This window comes from Schistocerca americana, chromosome 5 (genome assembly GCF_021461395.2).
Source record: "Schistocerca americana isolate TAMUIC-IGC-003095 chromosome 5, iqSchAmer2.1, whole genome shotgun sequence".
In the NCBI taxonomy this organism is placed as follows: Eukaryota; Metazoa; Arthropoda; class Insecta; order Orthoptera; family Acrididae; genus Schistocerca; species Schistocerca americana.
Window position 1 is genome coordinate 342,668,782 of NC_060123.1, and position 20,468 is coordinate 342,689,249.

Here is a 20,468-nt window from a genome sequence, read left to right on the forward strand (position 1 = left end):
GGTTCATGATATATCTTAGCTTCTGTTGGTTGAAGCGTTCTAGTTTCTTCAGATCACAGCAATATAACGTCCAGGTTTCGCAACCATGTAGCAGGGTGGAAATGACTACAGCTTTGTACACCACCAGTTTGGTGTACAGTGTTAGGTCTTTATTCAGGAAGACACGCTTTGTTAGACGTCCAAATGCTACACGGGCAGCACGTAATCTATTCCCTACATCTTTTCCAGATGAGCAGTTAGATGACAGTATGCTTTCTAGGTAGAGGAAATGGTCCACTTGTTCCAAGGGTGTATCATAAATGGATATGCTGAAATCAGGAACGGAGGAGCCAGGAGTTGGCTGCGCCATCAGCTTTGTCTTTGGAATATTGATGGAGAGACCAAATCGTTCGTACGCCCTGCTGAAGGAATCAACTAACAGCTGCAACTCTGCAGGTGAATGAGCTGGAGAAGCATTGTCATCAGCATACTGCAGCTCTGTCACACGAGTGGTACTGGTGAACCTTTTTGAACGAAGTCTGGACTGGTTGAATAATCCTCCATCAAACCTGTACTTTAGTTCTATTCCTGCATTGTTTACGGATGCCTCGTAAAGCATAGCTGCCAGATACAATGCAAATAATGTTGGTGCAAGAACGCATCCTTGTTTAAGCTCACTTGTTATTGGGAATTCACCAGTTGTTTCATTCTGGCAGAGGACCTGTCCAGTCATATCATCGTGGACAGCTTCAATCAAGTCAACAAATTGTTCAGGGCAGTCGAAGCGTTTTAAGACCATCCACATGGCTTCTCTGGGGACTGTATCAAAGGCCTTTTCTAGATCGTAGAAAACAAGTAGTAAAGGCTTTTGCTGTTCTCTGCACTTTTCCTGTAGTTGTCGTGCACAGAAAATCATGTCAATTGTCCCTCTTGAAGGTCGAAACCTGTATTGACACTCAGGTAGTATAGGCTCTGAAAGTGTCTGGAGGCGATTTAAAAGGATTCTTGCAAAAATTTTGCCAGTGACAGAGAGTCGAGATACTGCCCGTTAGTTACCACAGACGAAGCCCTTCTTGAAGATGGTGACAATTGTGGAGTTCTTCAAGTCAGCTGGTACCTTGCGGGTTTCCAACATTAATAGAATGAGTGAGATGAGTCTAGTTCTTAGAGGCAAGCCGCCACCCTCAATAAGCTCCATCGGGATGCTGTCAGGTCCAGGAGCCTTCCCAGGTTTCACACTCTTGAGTGCCTTGCAAAATTCTTGAAAAGTTGGAGGATCAGCCATCCAGGGCTGTGGAGGGTGCTATGGGACATTTTTGAGAAAATATCCAGCGGCAGTAGAAGGGCGGTTTAACAGTGAGCAGAAGTGCTCTTTCCAACGATTTAAGATGTCCTGACTTTCAGTAAGAATGGTGGAGTTGTCCGCAGCTTTCAGTGTTCCTGATGAGGTGCGGATAGGGCCATACAGCTCTTTAATACCAGCGTAGAAGCCGTGCAGGTTCCTTGCATGGGAAAGATTTTGGAGATCTGTGGCTTTCTTTTGCCACCATTTGTTCTTGATTGCTCGTATTTCACTTTGACATTTCTGCTTGAGTTCTTGGGTGAGGGATAGGTAAGCATCCCGCTTTGCATTGATGATTGCTTAAATTTCTCCATGGATGTCATCAAACCAGTCCTTTTCCGTGCACTAAAACCAACAACATTCTCAGCAGTTTCTTTGATGATGTTCTTTAATGTGGTCCATTCTTGTTCGACATCATCCGTGGTTGCAGGAGCTTTGTTAAGTTGTTCAGACAGTATGTCTTGGAAGTGTGAGCGAACGTTTTTGTTGTTCAGGTTGCTTATGTTGAATTTTCTGCGTGGTGGGTTTGAAAAGTGGGATCGTGGCTTGCGATACTTTGGTACTCTCAAACGGCTGACTAAAAGCCTATGGTCAGACCAGCACTCATCGATGTTTAATGCTGCTTTTGTGATGAGAATGTCTTTCTTGTCACGCTGTCGAGTAATAATGTAGTCTATAAGATGCCAATGTTTGGAGCATGGGTGCATCCATGTGGTCTTATAGCGGTTAGGCAAGCGGAATTAACAATCCATTTGCATTGCAGTTTCCGACCCCTTATTTACCCATGACGTCTCTCCAAAAACGGTTGTCCCTTCCCACTCTGGGATTGAAATCACCAAATAAAATTAATTTATCTTTAATGGGTATCTTAGAGAGAGTACTGTTCAGTTCGTGGTAGAACTGATTCTTTGTGTCTTCATCACTGTCTAAAGTAGGGGCATATGCAGAGACGAAGGTGATGAAACTGTCTGAACCAATGGGTACTCTAAGAGTCATCAGTCTTTCATTAATTGAGACAGGTGTAAGTCGAAGATCTTTCACTATTTTCGTTTTTACGGCAAACCCTGCACCATGGATGCGTGCTTCTCCTGAATCCTTTCCCTTCCAGAAGATGGGTACCGTGAATGTACCTCATTAATGTGTCCCTCACCTGAGAGTCTTGTCTCACTCAAGGCAGCTATGTCTATATCTAGCCGGGCTATTTCTTGGGTGATAAGAGCGGTTCTTCTCTCTGGCCTGTAATTGTTCACGTCCAGAAGGGTCCTGACATTCCATGTCCCTAATGTCATAATCATTTCATTCTTCTTTTGTTTACGTCCGCAGTATAAGAACTGACCTACTGGGTGCGGATTCCCAGCCCGGTTCAAGTGTGACTTCCGATATTTAGCCCACATTTTCTAGGGCCTTCCCCATTCAGGGTGGGCAGCGGGCATCCTAAATAGGCCTGCCCAGCCGCAGATGCAGACCAGATTCCCAAGTAGGCAGCTCAATGATGGCTGAGCGGCGCCTTTACAGCCAGTTCGTCTGGCATGACCTCTTCTGCCTCCACGATCGTTGAGAACCTGGGATATAAGATTCTTCTTCCGGTCGCTTCGCCGTTGTGTCGAAGGGTAGATAATAGATACTAGAGAGGAAAGTGAAAGACACCCTTGGGCCTCGGAAACCTAATACCGTTGGGGTCGAAGAAACGAAGAGTTGGCCAAGGGAGGCCGGATAGGAAAGGAAACAGGAGAAACCTGACACAAGTAAGTGGAAGTAATGCCAAGCTTAGCTAAGGGCTCGTGTGGTTGGCACCCACATACTCCCAAGACGGGAGCCCCCTACGGTGAGAACGTTACCATTTCGTAGGTATTCAATCTTTTTCTCATGGTAAACTTCCTGTTTGACTGTACCGTCCCGGAGATCCGATTGGAGGACTAGTCCACAATATTTTGCCAACGGAGACATAATCGTGATACTGTTTCAGTCACAGGTCACATATCCTGTGGATACACATTATGTGTCTTCAATGCATTAATTTCAATTTCCCTCTGCATCCTAATGCTGTTGATCATTGTTGATCCTTCCACGTTTTATGGGCAGTTTCCACTCCAAAGGCATGAGAGTGCCCTGAACCTCTGTCTGCTCCTCTGCCCTCTTTGACAAGGCCGTTGGTAGAACGAGGGTGACTTCCTATCAAGGAAGTCTTCGGCCGCCGTTGCTGAAGATTTTATTCAAAATTTAAGCAGTGATGAGGTTCTACTCCAGGACCCACCACGTTTTGATTACTAGTCACAGACGCTATCCCTTTCCTTTATTTTAGTGATCGGAAAATGCTTGTACCGGTAGGAAGGGACCGGCACAGTGAGCTTCAGGCCGGGTGGAGACAAAGTCAGTAGGGGTCGGATCCTGAGGCCCGAGACCTGGTAACGTTTCACCCCCTCCCCTTGCCCTCCCCCCCCCCCCTCCCACCCTCCTCCCGCCGGCTGTCACCTAACTGGGCCTTCACATGGCACTGGACTGGTTGTTTTTCTTTACTTTTCTAAAACTTTACTACTTGCAACTCAAAAAAGAGTAAAACAAAATCGGAGTGAATCCTATATGGCACCGTCAGTTTAACACGTACAAAAAACATTTAATGGATCTTTTTCCCTTGTCAGTAGTTGGATGCAATATTTTTTAAATTTTTTTCTTAATTGAAAAAGGAAAACCAAGACCAACAGCGCCACAAAAATGATATGAACTGTATAACAATACACTGGGAAAAGGTCCATGACGAGAATACCATAAGGGCCGATTAACTCAACCGATACCTTGAAGACGAAGTATAAGGTTCAGCATATAAGCGAACAAGTCAAGGTATCGTGGCAGGCGCAAACGCTTCCCATATGCAGTGGCTAAATATCGATGGAAGAAGAGCAGATCCGTATCGTCCTCCCCATCTACAATGTAATGAACATAGAGGCCTAACAACCATGCAGTTGTGTTTGACTTTGCCCTCCAGAAACGCAGGCAGCAGGCTATTCACTGCCTTCGCCACAGTCTTGTCATCAAATTTTAATGAGGTAATCGGACGAAATTTATCAGTGGCTACCTTATCATAACTTTTAGGAAATAACACAATTCTGCCAACGTCAAATGAGTCGGGGACAACCCCACCTCTCAACAGTTCGTTCAAAAGCAGTGTAAAAGTGTTACCCGATAGCCGGCCACTGTGGCCGAGTGGTTCTAGGCGCTTCAGTCTGGAACCGCGCTGCTGCTACGGTCGCAGGTTCGAATCCTGCCTCGGACATGGATGTGTGTGATGTCCTTAGGTTAGTTACGTTTAAGTAGTAGTACGTCTAGGGGACTGACGACCTCAGATGTTAAGTCCCATAGTGCTTAGAGCCATTTGAACCATTTGTTACACGGCAATGGCCAAAAACGCACATAAAACTCCTTAGGCACACCATCCAACCACAGTGTCTTATGAGAAGGCGATGTGACAATATGGTCATAGGCACTCTCACATTGAAAAGCTTGTAAAAACGCAGCATTAGAGGCAGATGTAAATCTACAATCCAGAGCCCGAAGAAATAAATCGGATGACTTATCGGCAGGGACGGGTACCTCATACACCCCAGCATAGAATTGATGTAGAATGTACAATATGTTCTTTTGTGTCGTTACAACATTGCAGTCCTCTGCCTTGAGCGACGTGATACACGCACTTCGGTGAAGAATCAGATGATATAAAGAACTCACTTCATCTGCTACCACGGAACGTAGTTCGAATCGCTTCGTCAACTCTTCGATTTAACACTCTTTCGACCTTAACAAAAGTGCGTTTACACGCGTGACATCTGCAATTCGTAGTCGAGCCCGATGACCACTTTCATAAATGTCACGTAAGAAAGAGTTGTAAAATTGTTGGGTCCTCCAACATTTCCGCGCTATATCAGTGCAGAAGCGTATCAACGTTTCTTAGAGCCTAAGCTTTACCAGTTGAACCCACCATTCCAAAACAGAGGCGTATCTCCCAGTTGAACGGAGACTGCGGTCCCACACTTCCCGGATCACCACATCGAGAGAGGGATCCTCCAAGTGGGCCACATTCAGCATCCAAAGCCATCGGAACAATTTCACCGACAGTCACGCGTGATTTAAAGTAACAGTCACTGCATAGTGGTCAGTGAAGCTGACTAGGATGACATCGATAGCTAAAGTCCTGTCACACAGTCTGTCAGATAAATAAAATATGTCAAGCCTACTGCTAGAAGTTGCAGTACAATAGGGAAATTTGACAAGGGTCGGGTATTTACAGACCCAAACACTTTGCAGTTTCAAGTAACGAAGTAAATCTTGCGATTCCTGGCAGGAATTAAAATTGGGAGGCTGATCTATCGGACGCAACACACAGTTAACCCATTGCTGGCCAAAACTCTATCGGATCATTTTTTGAAAACTTTTATACCTAGATACGTTACGTTGAGTGATTAATTGAATAAAAAGTTGTTTTGAAAATTTTCAGTTTATTAGAACAAAAACTACAGACCGTCCCATTTTTGGGACATTGGCCAAATGCGCTATCCAAATTCACAACCTTATTCTCCATGCATAATACTGTAAGAAACAACACAAACAATAAATAAAGAATGTTTTATTATTATTGAATGTCTATTCCGTATGAAATGAAGCAAAACACTTGTCGTGTACACCAACATTGCACCTATCACAAATTTTTGTTGTTTTTTTCCTGCAGTAAAGACATCTCTTCTCTGTTTTACTTGACACAATGAAATGATTTCCTGGATCTAGTCGTACATGTGTGCTCACCCGACCTCTCATCAATTTGCTTCCTTGTGGTTCTGTGCGTTTTGGTACTGATCCTGTTTTCTTTGGTAGGTAAAACATCACTATTCTCCGTCGGACATCCAAAAGAGAGAGCGTCTCATTAGAGTTAGCAATTTGGTATGCACGCCATGCCGGCCGAAGTGGCCGAGCGGTTAAATGCGCTACAGTCTGGAACCGCACGACCGCTACGGTCGCAGGTTGGAATCCTGCCTCGGGCATGGATGTGTGTGATGTCCTTAGGTTAGTTAGGTTTAAGTAGTTCTAAGTTCTAGGGGACTTATGACCACAGCAGTTGAGTCCCATAGTGCTCAGAGCCATTTGAACCATTTTTTTGCACGCCATGTGTTTACTACGCCGATATCTATCATCTGTGTGAATAATGGCCGCCACCATTTCTTTGGCCTTATCCTCGTCCTATAAAGTGATATCTGCTTGTCCAGGAGATCTACGCCACCCATATGGGCATTGTATTCTTCAATGAGATGTGGCATTCTAAAAGATATTTCCTTTTTCTTTGCCCGTCAGTATATTTTAGTAGAACTCAGAGGAGTAATAGTACTGTAATTTGTCGCTTCATCTCGGCTGGTTATGAGCTACATCTTGTAGAACAGACCCATTGTTCAGCACATTTTCGTCAATGTCTTTTTCATCTGTTATTACATCTGCATCGGGTGGAATAATCGCCAATTCTATATCATCATCTTCATCGTTACTCTCTTGATAGACCTTTAGTTCTGCTGGAATTTCTTCAAGTGTTAAGTTCACGCGGCTTGGTTCTGTCCTGTTGGAATCGTAAAATTCGAATAGAATATGAAATTAGTAGATACAAAGAACGTAAAATGCAATTCTTCTCTGTATAATACGTGTATACAAGAATAGGGCACATCAACAATAAATGATAGTGTTACATGCCATTGTCCCATTATTGGGACGCATAAAATATATCGATATTGCACTTACTTGAAAAAATCTGAAGTATACTTAATCTTACACGGACATCCATATGTTCATAACAAACACGCCGAGACAACTAAATCACAGCTCATTGTCGTCCAGGAACTACCAGCAGGCATACAGTGCTGCCAAGTGCGAGAACAAAAAATCGGCAAGTTTATAACTTTCCTGACGTGAAGTACTTAGAAAAAAGTTATTTATTTTACATTTACAGGCATTATAGCAGTTAGTTGAACCTACAGGTACAACAATAAAGGCTAAAAGCTCCATTGATTACGTAGAAATAAGTGAAACATACGCGTCCCAAAAAAGGGACAATGGCCAGTAATGGGTTAATATTACTAGCTAGTAAAATACTCTACAGTTTTTTTTTGGTAACAACTAAGCCAACTCTTCCTTATAAACCCGGGAACGGTACAAAGTGCGTCCGGTACAGGACGGTGAATAAAGGATAATCAAGGTCACGTAAAAGAAAAAGAAAAAAATACATCCTATTCCTCTACCATTATCAACAACTTCAATCACTTCAGTGGGAACGACCGCCCTAAGTAGCACGCAGTCCACGTGGAACATTCAGGAGCCACATTAAACACGGTGGAAAATCCAGGAAGAGAAAATAGAGTATATTGTACTTCTTGTAGTAGTACGACATCCGCATAGGAATCATAGATAAAGTGACACAGTGAAGCGAACCGCAAGGACGGTTCCATCCTATTAACATTCAAGGAAAGAAACGTATAAGCTTGTATATTTTAAAAGCAAGACATGGCATTCGGTCTACTGACTAAATGAATTACGTCATCCAAAGTGGATGACAAACAAAGAGCCGCAGAGGCCACTTCGCAGAATGAGATACTTGCAATTCTAATCGACACACAAGAAAGAGGTCAGGCATCCCAACATCTTAGTCGACAGGTAAGATTTCATGATCACGAATCACCTCCACTGGAGTAACAACAGGTGATCTTTTCGGCGTCATTTGAATGGGTAAGATCAAGGGAAGGGGTAATTTTAGAGGTGCCACAATTTGGTGTTGTCGAATCATTGGAACAAGAGAAGGATCAACCTTCCCACCCTTGGGTGGTTCCGGAGGAGTCACCTCAACCACGGGAGGAACACAAGGAGGAACACTAGAGACCTCAGCAGTTGTTTTTTGTCATCGACATCAGCAGCTGTTTTCGTACCATCGACTTAATCAGGAATGTTGGCCTCAGCCCTAAAAGACACATTAACCGACGAAGTTACTTCAGGGACAAGTGTGTGAGGATTAGACGTGTCTGAATCCTCAGCATCCAGGGTACGACGTTGCACTGGTGTCACTGCCTGCTTGGCAACAACAATTTCAGGACTGTGCTGCAAGGGTAAAGGCGGGAAGTCGAGAGCAGTAAACTGCTCATCTCTCTGTTGTTTCACTGTACTTGGGGAAAATGTGGCACTGACCTCGTGAGCAGTAGAAATGAGATCAGCTACCATCAATTTTCGACGCTGTTCAAATGAGGACTTTGTAAGTAGCCCGTTTGTATGTTGGCAACGATGTAGACTGTGTTAATATCGCTGACAGCGCTCTGTGCCCTCGGCAAGAGATTCTGTGGTTGGGTGGACTAGCAGTTAGCGAGTGGATAGGAAAGTGTATGGTCATGATATTCTTAGTGGAGACTCTATGTTGGTAGGACATGCATCGTAAAGTGAGATGAACTGATGTGTTAATAAGAAAATACGCAAGGAAATGTGTGAGGATTGATGTATGGTTGATAACAGAATCTTTTTATTTAGCTGGCCGTTGTTGCTACTTCTGTAATTGCTGTGGTTCGTGTTATGAAGATTTGCTGTGAGGTAAGTGACTTACGAAAAACTATCGGGATTCGTGATTGAAATGCGTTTAGGCCATTAACAGAGTTGGAGGTGGTTTCATATTTCTTTAATTTCACATTTTTTTGGATTTGTATTATTGTTAGGATTTCTTGCAATTCGGGGTCATTCTTGTGTTAATTATTGGAAGTCATGTTGTCAATGTACAGCAGTCAGATTGCCTTGGGCTTGTATATTGTGGATAATAAAGAATAGGTTAAGTTTGAGTTGTCTTTGTCAGGGAAAATTCTGTAGGTCAGTGTTCGATAAAAAAATAATTAAAGAGGTAGTTTCAACTTCAGTACGAATACTCACCGCGAGAATCTGAGGTAGTCAAAAATTTTTACGTAACACTCTCTGGCCATCAGGACGGCCGAGAATGTTAAATCAGTTTAATAACAGCAAGCACCAGCGTAAACGTATATCAAATTACCACTTCTTTCACTGGTCCGTACAACATTAACGCCCAACACCCACAATGGTAACGAGTTGATTAACACAGGCCCTGGTGCCTAGTTAATTACGTCAGTAACAGCCACTACCAAACAGGAGGGGCTGCCTGCGAACTCGGAAGAAATTTCCGCATTTAAACTCAGCCACCCGAGTTCGAGAACGATGCCTCAACACAGCCAGCATACAATCCACAATTTAAAAAGGAAATACGCTCGAAAACAGTCGAAACAAGCCAGTTTAGGTAACAGAAGATACATACCGCTTATAATCCATATTTCATGGAATGCCGTGTAACCACTCATAAAAGCCTTCGCGTCTGGAAGCTGGGTGCTAATCCGGGTTCCGGTACAAATGAAACCCAACAACGTGCTGCAGAAAACGTGTCAAGAGTGAGACCACTGTCATGTCACACCTCCCGTGTATATTCAAATATGCCAAGCGATTCTGGTATCCAGGCAAAGTATTGGAGTATGAAAAAGAATCATCCGATTTGGCACGTCTATATTTCTGAAACTAGTAAACATATACAATGAATTTAGTTTTTTAATAAATGGAAAACTGAAAAAGTTTTTTTGCACTCCCTTTCATCGGTGTTTAATGTGACCTCCTTGAGATGCATGGCATTTGTCAATACTGTATTCAGTTTGTTCCCACACTCTAGCGAGCTTCACTTGAGTTGCTGTTTCCACAGCTGCCGTTACGCGATGTCTCACTTCACGCATTGGTGTTGGTAACGGAGGCACGTAAACAGAGTCTTTTATAAACACCAACAAGAAACAATCATATACAGCCAGGACCGCTGATCTTGGAGGCCAGTAATGTAAGGCTGAATCATTTGGTCCAGTGTGACCAAGTCATCATCCAGTAATCCTTTGATTTAAAAATTCCCGCACTTCCAGATGCCAGCGTGGTTGTGCCCCATCCTGTTGGTAAATGAAGTCGTTCGAATCAGTCTGCAATTGTGGCAAAAAAAAGTTCTCAAGAATATCGAGATATGTGTTTCCTGTAACAATGTTCTGTGCAAAGAAGAATGGACCATACACCTTTTCCTGTGAAACTGCACAAAAACATTAGATTTTGGAGAGTTTCTCTCATGTTGTATAACTTGATATGGTTGTTTCGTACCCCATATTCTCACATTATGGCAGTTCACCTTTCCATTTGAATGGAATGTTGCCTCGTCACTGAACACTAAGAGTGGAAGGGAACTGTCATCCTCCATCTTGCCAAGAACGAAATTACAGAACTCCACACGTTGTTAATTGTCACTTTCACGAAGACCTAGCAGTAGCTGAATTTTGTATGGTTTCATGTGTAAACGTCGACGCAACATACGCCAGACGGACATCGGAGCATGTTGAGCTTTCGAGCTGCACGGCGAACGGATTTCTGCGGACTCCTTGTGAAACTATTGCGGATGCGTTTGACGTCTGTGTCAGACACTCGGGGATGGTCAGCGATTTGCCTTTACTCAACCTGATTCTCGGAATTGTTCATGCCATCGGCTAATGCTCTGTGCTGTTGGAGGATTCACACCATTCCTAGTACGAAAGTCACACCACACTGAACAGTTGTTACCGACCCGCACTCCGCGAAACGTAGAACACAAAACGCTTTTCTGTTGTCCCGACACCATTTTTACAAGAACTGGAGTGGATGCACACTGCTGCTACCCCAGCGGGAGCCATGTAAAACTGGAGAATCCGCTCTTTCTAACAGTAAGTTCTTCACGCACATACGTCAAATAACATAATAGTTATGATTTATTAAAATCGGGTGATTCTTTTTGATACACATTGTATTAGTAGAATATGGGCGACATTCTGAATCAGCCAGCGGAGCTGCTAGCTGCAGACATCCAGGGGCTCGTTTACTGCTGAAGAAACGGGTTTCTTCGTCATTACGTTTCTTATGTCATCTTCTCCAATTTGGCCTTATCTGAAAGCTCATTTCAACAAACTTTTTACCTATTTCCGGTAGAAGATTTATTAGTTAAGTGCGAGTTTCGTAACAAATCCTCCGAAACGCGGTTTGGAAAGATCAATAAACATGGCTGATTACAGTTATTTGAAGATTTCATTTCATGACGCTATCTTACTAATTCAATTTTACTTGTAAAATTCCTACGTTTCCCTCGCATAACAATTTTAAGCATGAATTTGAATTGTTTGACCCCAATTGCTAGTTTTTGTACTGACATTATAGTCATACGATAATTAAATCTGAGTGCAACTTGCATAATGCTAAGTTTGGATAGATACATCGGGGAAACGTTAATTATCGGTTTAGAAGCCATTCGGTCTTCCGATCCCAGGAGTTCAAAGCGGGCTGCGGATGAGGCCATGAGCTTAGAAACGCTGTCCACTGTACAGGGTTATATTAACCTCCTGTCCCGTATTTGACAATAGCGACGGACGATCAGATGGAGCATTCTTCGTATACAGCACCTAGCAGGCCATTATACTCCACTATATTGTCAGAGCTCTTTCATCTTGCTGATTGCTTCCATTACCCCAGCTGATAAACTTCTCTCCAAACAGCTTCTGCCGTAGCCCAAACGTTTTCAGAGTTCCCTGATATAGAGACGTGTGCTTCATAAAAGATGTAATAAGCGGAAAACGTGTCAGCACATGAGGCCACAGTTCTGTAGTGTCGAGGACGGCCTTTCTGTTCTTCGGAGAGGGCCGGTGTGTAATGAATGTCCGGAGAAGCGGGCTCCAGACAAGCATTGATGGCCGCCACTTCATCGATCGCTGGAAGAACCTGCAGTCTGCTTCGTTTTTCAACCCATTGTTGTAGTGTCGGACATCAATCATAGCGTGCTATCAATACCGTGTATTGTCACAGCGTTCGAGGTAGTGCTTCGTCTCGAATAGAAACGGATGACATTCGTTCTGGAGTGTGTCACTGCGTGTGTCTCACAGTGAGACAGTCTTGACATCTTAACAGAGGTAATCCGTCGTCGCATGTATACATTTTGTCATCTTGCATTGTGCAATGACATCAACAAATTTGTCAAGCTTTTAGTTAAAAAATAATACTGTACCTAAGAGATGCTATTCATTTGTACGGAAAAAATGTCACCATTATAAAAGTGCAGTGCTACTCTGTCATAGCCGAACTGTATGGTTTCTGTAGAAAAACGTAAATGCCTTTTTTATAGAGGTTCTTGGGATACAATTATAAATAGAATTGATCATAGGACCCTCATTTTTCTGTTGCCGAGGTATTTATCGCGAGAGATTCAGCAACCGTTTTGATATTTAATAAATTTTATTGTTTATTTTGCCGTCTCAGTAGCACGGCCAGTTGCTAACTCAACTACATACATCTGATGCAAACCAATGATACCACAAAATTAACGAGCAACTGAGAGGCAAAATAAACGATAAAATTTTTAACGCTTCTTTATTGGATGATATGTAATTACGTATATGCGTATCTTTTATTTTTAAGTCGCACGTTACTTAGAATTATCTCAGTTTATCTGTAAATTATTCGTTGATTAATATGCCGTCTAAACCGGCTTCTGCAAAGACGGATCAGTATCTTGGTTTTGACATAAATCGGGAAAATTATCGACTGTGATTATAATGTAGAAACCTTCTTCACAACAGATACAACTTCAGAGTGTCATACCAACATGGCAACTACCACTTCAGTTTTGTGTACACACGGTTTTGCAGCAGACCTGCACAAGGCAGTTTAATATCCCTAGCTGTGAAGAAGAGCTTCAACCTTCAAACCCATTTGTTTAACTGCTTGAGAAAACGGATGAAATGACGAATGACTTTCAGCCAGCTACAAACCTAACGATTAGACAAGTCTTCGGCGACTTACTTATCAACCAGTTTCTCATTTGTCACCACAAGAATGAATGGACGCCGCACCAGATTTTTCCATCACGCAAGACTCGGAGGTGGTCACCAGGAACTGAACCCTATACCTCCGCCTAGGTGGGAAACAGTGCTGAACATCAGACCACAAAGGCGGCCAAACATTTGACAGTTTCTTTTTATTTATGGACTAATGATCTACCAATTACTTACCTACTTGTTGGTCGGTCGGCGCTACAGTCCTTTCAGAACCTTGGCTTTCTTTCTCACCTGCCTCCATTCTTCTCTGCCCATCGCTTTCTTTCTCCGTTTCCTGACCCCCATTGCTTTGAGATCCTCCTCCATACCTTCAAGTCATTTTTTCCTAGAGCTTCCTCTTCTCCTCCTTCCTTCGGGCTTTCCTATAAACACTTCCTTAACACTACGAGTTTCTGCTATTCTCCGTACATATCCAGCCCTTCATATTCTTCTTTCCTTGATTTTCACTACAATATTCATCCAGCCAAAAAGCGTCTGTTGTTCTGCATTTGTCTTCATTCTCCAGCTTCCTTCTTCTCTGACCGCCCCAGACATCTTTCTCAAATTCTGCTTTTCCCATCTCAACAACCAGCCTTCCTCCTTTGTCATCATCACCCAGCCTGCTCTATACGTTACTATAGGTGTTAGTAAAGTCAACTATATTCGGATTTTTGTATTCTTACTAACATTTCAAGAAATAATAACATCGGTTTCCACTTTCTATTCTTTCTTGAATTTCTGCTGCTGTTCTACTGTATTATCTTCTGTTAATATCAAGACTAGCGGTTTAAACATTTCCACTCTTAAGCACTCTTTCCCGGTTATTTTTTATTGAAGTCTCTCCTCTATCCCACCATGATCTCCCATCATCGTATACTTCGTTTTGCCTGTATTTAATTTCCAGTCCTCATTCCTGATGACCTCAGAAGTTAAGTCCCGTAGTGCTCAGAGCCATTTGAGCCATAATGTGATATCTTAGGGGTATAGATTCAAAATGAGTAAGCAGTGAGCTTCTATCAATAGTAATGGCTTAGTGAAACTCAATTTCCCGTAGAGTGGCAAGTTAACCCCGTCTGCCCCCCACCTTCCCACGATTTTAAACTCATCATTTCCATTCTCTTATGAAAACTCAGTTCTTTCTTAACAGTGGAATCATTGCAGCGTTCACTTTAGTATTAGTTGCCTATAATGAATTCCGCAACCTTCTAGTTTTTCTTTCCATTTGCTTCAGTAAGTGCATTGAGAAGTTGGTTTCCTTTTATCAAATTCCTGTAACATGTCATTCATCCGATGCACATTATCTTGCCAGTAGGCTGTCAGATGTTGGTACTCTGTGTACTAACTGATTAATAGTATCCAGAGAGCTATTAGCGGACATTAATGTGCAATACATCTATCCTCGTCCGTATGTCGGGTTGAACTCTGCTGGGGAAACTTTCAGTGAGGTGTCGAATGTAAAAATTTGTAAATTTGTGGTAAGGTACTATGGGACCAAACTGCTGAGGTCCTCGGTCCCTAATCTTACACACTACTTAATATGACTTACGCTAAGGACAACACACGCACCCAGGACTCGAACCTCCGACGGGAGGAGCAGCGCCAACCGTGACAAGGCACCCCGGAGCGCCCGGCTACCACGCACAGTGACGTGTCGAATGTCTGAGGAGGGATAGCGACCCATTCTCCTTCAGGAGGAGGTATCGATGTTGGACACAGGGATCTGGAGCAAAGGCGGCATTCTGACTCATCTCAAAAGTATTCCATTCGGTTCAGGCCGTGACTCTCGGCAGGATAGATCACATCAAGAACGTTATTGTCCGCAAACCATTCCCTCACAGATACTGCTTTATGACAGGGTGTACTGTCAACTTGCTACTATCAGTCATCATCTCTGAACAGATTCCAAAAAAAAAAAAAAAAAAAAAAAAAAAAAAAAAAAAAATAAAAAAAAAAAAAAAATAAAAATAAAAAAAAATGTATATATATATATATATATATATAAAATGTTCAAATGTGTGTGAAATCTTAGGGGACTTAACTGCTACGGTCATCAGTCCCTAAGCTTACACACTACTTAACCTAAGTTATCCTAAGGACAAACACACACACCCATGCCCGAGGAGAGACTCGAACCTCCGCCGGGACCACCCGCACAGTCCATGACTGCGGCTCCTGAGACCGCTCGGCTAATCCCACGCGGTGGACAGATTCCTGTACATAGTATACATTGTTATAAAATTTAACATTTAGTGTTTCCTAATCGCAATAAGCGGACCACAACCTAATCACGAAAAATACTCTACACTGTCTTCTCTGATCTTTACTATTGACACTACATATGATGGCAGGGTAACGTTCTGCCATCATTCGCCAATCCCAAACACTTTCCATTTGACTGCCACAGGGCGTAACGTAATACTTCATTACAAATCAGTAGTTTCCACCCATCCACTCTCCAGAAGTCGCTAAGCATTGACTACAGAAATGCGTGTGTTATGAGGGGCTGTTCGACCACTGTGTTCCTTTCTTTTTAACTCTCCACGCGCAGTCATTGTGCCGGTTGGACTGCTGGTAGCACTTTAGAGCTCACGAGTGATTCTTTCTCCTGATTTCATGCGATTTTTACAACCCTCCGCAATGCTCGATGGTCCCTGTCCAGGTAGTCAGTACATTAGGTCGGTCTGGTCTCGGCTCCACGGTAGCTGTCCCTTCACGTTTCTGCTTTACAGTCACATCAGTAACAATCGACTTGGGCAGCCTTCGAAGGGCTGAAGCGTCCCTGATGGATTTATTACTTGGGTGACGTTCGACTTCACGGAGCTCTGCTGACCGACCCATTCTGCTGTTACTAATACTCTACTGACAATGCAACACTCTCCTTCTCCTCCTCTTATACTGGTGTATTTTGAGTCGGGCTGGGACACTTCTAGGAATGTCGCGACCTCTCCTTTATCTTCCATCATTTATTCATCTCCCATCCCTCAAATACACGCAAGATAACAATGATGACTAAACAATGCGAATTTAAGTGGAATGCGCTCTCTTGTCAAACGCTGAAGCGTAGAAAGACTCGACGTTATCACTAATTATAAGGTTTCTCATATATGCAGTCAAAGAATATGGAACTTCATCATCACACCAATAAATTACTAATGATTACACACCCTCGACTTAGGTGCTGCGAATTATTAATGCCGAGAGTAGTATATAGTGCCTACGAGAGTTAGACGTTCCGTGCTACGGACGCATCTCTCTGGAATAAGCAAACAAAGATGTATATTTGAAGACTGTGTGAAGCGAATACAGAGATCGGACGTGCTTTATGTTGGAGAGATTTTGCTAATGTTGTGCTACGCTATTAAGCTCTATGCTGAATGTTTAGTTAGTCGATGGCACAATAAAAAAATTCGAGAAAATAATACGCATTCAATTACGCATTTACCAATTTATAAAAAATTGGACAAACATTCTTCAGGTATCACGTGACGTAGGTCGATCGGAGGTGCAGTGTGGAATGATAGTGGGAGCCTGCATCTTTTCACGGTCAATATTCTTCGAGAGATGTCTCAGAAGCGATAAACTTTTCGTTGATAAAAAAGTTGGACACATCAATCCATACGCATCATACAACATAGCACTTAGTTGTGCCCGAACGATCTTCGTATCGAAATAAACATTTTAGAGATTTCAGGTGGGGCACTTCCGACGAGGAGTATCAGCGAGATCGATGCTACAGGACATAACGGCTAGCTCTCCTGTGGTATTTAAAAAAACCGAAGACTTATATTCTTTAGTTTTTAAAAGACTGAAGCTAAAACATAAATAGAACCACTGGGAATCATAACTAAAAGTACCAACAAATAAATAAGAAGTAGAGAATTTTCTTTAACAAATTTCTTAAATTAATTAATTGATAAATTAAAATATAATGAAATGGCGTCCGAGTACAGGACGGCCAACAATTAAAATTGTTGTGTATATGTATCAAATATTTGGGCGTGTACTAATCTGTGTGTGTGTGTGTGTGTGTGTTTCATGTACAATACAATTGGTGGAGTCCGGTCGTGTGAGCCGAGCAGTCCCGATCACGTCGCTGCAAGCTGGATAAGGAAAGCACACACAACTATCAGCAATCTCACCTCAATCTGGACTTTTAAGCTGAATAGCTTCAATCTTTATAGTGTAGTATAGTTCTATATTTCCACTTCATTTCCGTATTTTCTTCAAAAGTAGTCATAGACACTTATTTGGTGCATTCTATTCAGGAGGAATTTTTATATGAGATAGTGTAATTAAGTGTGTACAAACAAATAGGTATTTCGTGTTTTCTAATTTTGTTACGGTCAGTACTAGATCACAATTTAAAATGGATAAAGACTAAGTGTTAGACGTTCACAAAATTGGTGAAAATACGAGTGTAGAGGAGACAGCAGCTTCGTCTCAACATGAGACAAATCCTATGACTCATATCTTATAACAACTAAGACTTTTGTCAGTATCGGTAACGATAATGTCAGGTGTTGTGCAAGCAGTGTCACAAAAGCAGGAGGACATGTCACAGAAGCAAATTGATATGTCATTGGTGGTACGAACAGTATCACAAAAGCAAGCAAACTTGTTTCAAAAGCAAACAGACACGTCAGCTGCAATTCAGGCATCAGTTAGCCAGCAACAAAGAATCTGAAATGAGATAACCGAGTTGCGAGACGCGCAAAAGCAGTTTCCTTTGGAAATCAAAAGGATTACTGAAGAAATGTAAAACACGAAATTTAAGCAGAAGGAAGTAGAAACTTCCGTAGTGGAATTAACAGAAACTGTGACTACCATAGCTTCTGGATGTGATCAGTTGATACGAGAGAATTTCAGTAAACATCAACAAGATTTCTCAAATAAATTAGATGAATGGGCATCCGCTAAGGAAAACCAGGTGATGCTATGTGTAGATGCAAGTATAAAAGAAGCGGTAAACAAATTGGCTGTTGACAACTTACCAATTGCAGAAAATATTGAAGAAGACATTAAAGAGGTAAAAGAACAATTAGGGCGAATTTTAAACAATGGAAGGACGAAATATTCCATTCTGTTTAAAATATGTTCAGAGACGTGGAACAGATCCGAGGAGCAGTAAAAGACTGTAGAAACGAGCTGCGTGAAGCAGAACGAACGCAGGGCTCAAGCCATGAATCACGTTATGGTAAGCGACATGCTTCGCCGGAGGGAAATATAAATTATAAGGGAATGCATGCAGCGCTGCAAGCTAATATTGTGTACGCTGCAATGCTAATGGAGGAAAATTTGTTGAAACAAAGGCAGTTTCAGACGTTCTCACCTGACAGAAAATTCATAAACTCAGTGGTATTTATACGAGGATTTCGTGAAGCACTACCAAGGGCGTGGACTGAAGCGCAAAAGATCAGTTACGTTTCAGGAGATATTCAAGGTGTGGCGCATTATGGGCCACGGATATAATGGATACATGCGAAACGTACGAGGAATTTGAGAAGGCGTTTCTTGCTTAGTGTTGGTCACGGGGTGTGCAAGAACGATTAAGAAAAGAGGTCTTTACCCGGATCCGTTCTATGTAAAAAGAGGAACTCTACGGCGATACTTTGAGAAGTATATAAATGAAGCAAGATACTGGGATGAACCTAAAACGCAGGAGGATATTCTGCGGATTCTGAAGGCGAAACTTCCGGCTGAGACGAGAGAGAAGTTAATGAACCATTCGCAGAAGTGTACCCGTGGAGGCCAATCAGCTGCTGATTGTGCCTGCACACGCTGTACACGGTACGGAAACAACTGGTTCTCTCGTAGCACTCTCCATACAGTGACGTGGTCATCGTTACCTTGTACAGCAGCAACTTCTCTGACGTTGCACGAAGAATTGTCTCGTCCATTGCAGGTGTCTTCGTCATTCTAGGTCTTCCCCAGTCGCGAGTCATAGGCTGGAATGTTCCGTGCTCCTTAAGACGCCGATCAATTGCTTCGAACGTCTTCTTGTCCGGACACCTTCGTTCTGGAAATCTGTCTCGATACAAACATACCGCGCCACGGCTATTGCCCCATGCTAATCCATACATCAAATGGGCATCTGCCAACTCCGCATTTGTAAACATTGCACTGACTGCAAAACCACGTTCGTGATGAACACTAACCTGTTGATGCTACCTACTGATGTGCTTGATGCTAGTACTGTAGAGCAATGAGTCGCATGTCAACACAAGCACCGAAGTTAACATTACCTTCCTTCAACTGGACCAACTGGCGGTGGATCGAGGATGTACAGTACATACTGACGAAACTAAAATGAGCTCTAACATGGAAATTAAGCGTTTCCGGACACATGTCCACATAACATCTTTTCTTTATTTGTGTGTGAGGAATGTTTCCTGAAAGTTTGACCGTACCTTTTTGTAACACCCTGTATAAAGACAATGTCAGATCAGTTACTTAAACTTCTAATTAATTTTTGTAAATTGCTGGGTGGAACATAAGGTTAAATTAACCTTGTTCCAGGTTTTCCATGGTTTCCCTCAGGAACCCTCGCCCGAATGGGAAGGCTCTTCTGATCTAAAGTCCTTGGCCATATGAGCCGTTTACAGAGTTATTTAATCAGCTAATGTCAAAGTCTTTAACCTTATGAGAAGCAGCGAGTAATTATGCACTCCTTATTCAGGCCTCAAGTGGCCCATCTGGACCATCCGACTGCCGTGTCACCCTCAGATGAGGATGCGGATAGGAAGGGCGTGTGGTCAGCACACCGCTCTCCCAGTCGTTATGATGGTTTTCTTTGACCGGAGCCGCTACTAGTCGGTCGAATAGCTCCTCAATTGGCATCACGAGGCTGAGTGCACCCCTAGAAACGGCAACAGCGCATGGCGGCTGGATGGTCACCCATCCAAGTGCCGGCCGCGCCCGACAGCGCTTAACTTCGGTGATCTCACGGGAACCGGTGTATCCACTGCGGCAAGGCCGTTGCCAGCGAGTGATTAAAAAAGCTACACAAAGTTCATAAGCGGTAAAAGTTGTCATCAGCTGCCAACATATTCCACTCAGTAACATCGTAGGAACAGTAGAATCAACTTTGTTACACTTAGATTTGGCCTCGTAATTTCTGATAACCAGATCCGCGCTCATAACAGCGGCATAGTAAAGAATTGCAGCTGTGGCAAACTATTAATGCCGAGAGTAGTGTAACGTGCCTGCGACAGTTGGAGGTTCCATGC

At 42.8% G+C, this 20,468-nt stretch overlaps 1 pseudogene; it reads right to left on the reverse strand.

Annotated features, from left to right (window-relative positions):
* Window positions 1-20,105: 20,105 nt before the first annotated feature.
* LOC124617443 lies at window positions 20,106-20,222 on the reverse strand (annotated as a pseudogene).
* Window positions 20,223-20,468: the final 246 nt, after the last annotated feature.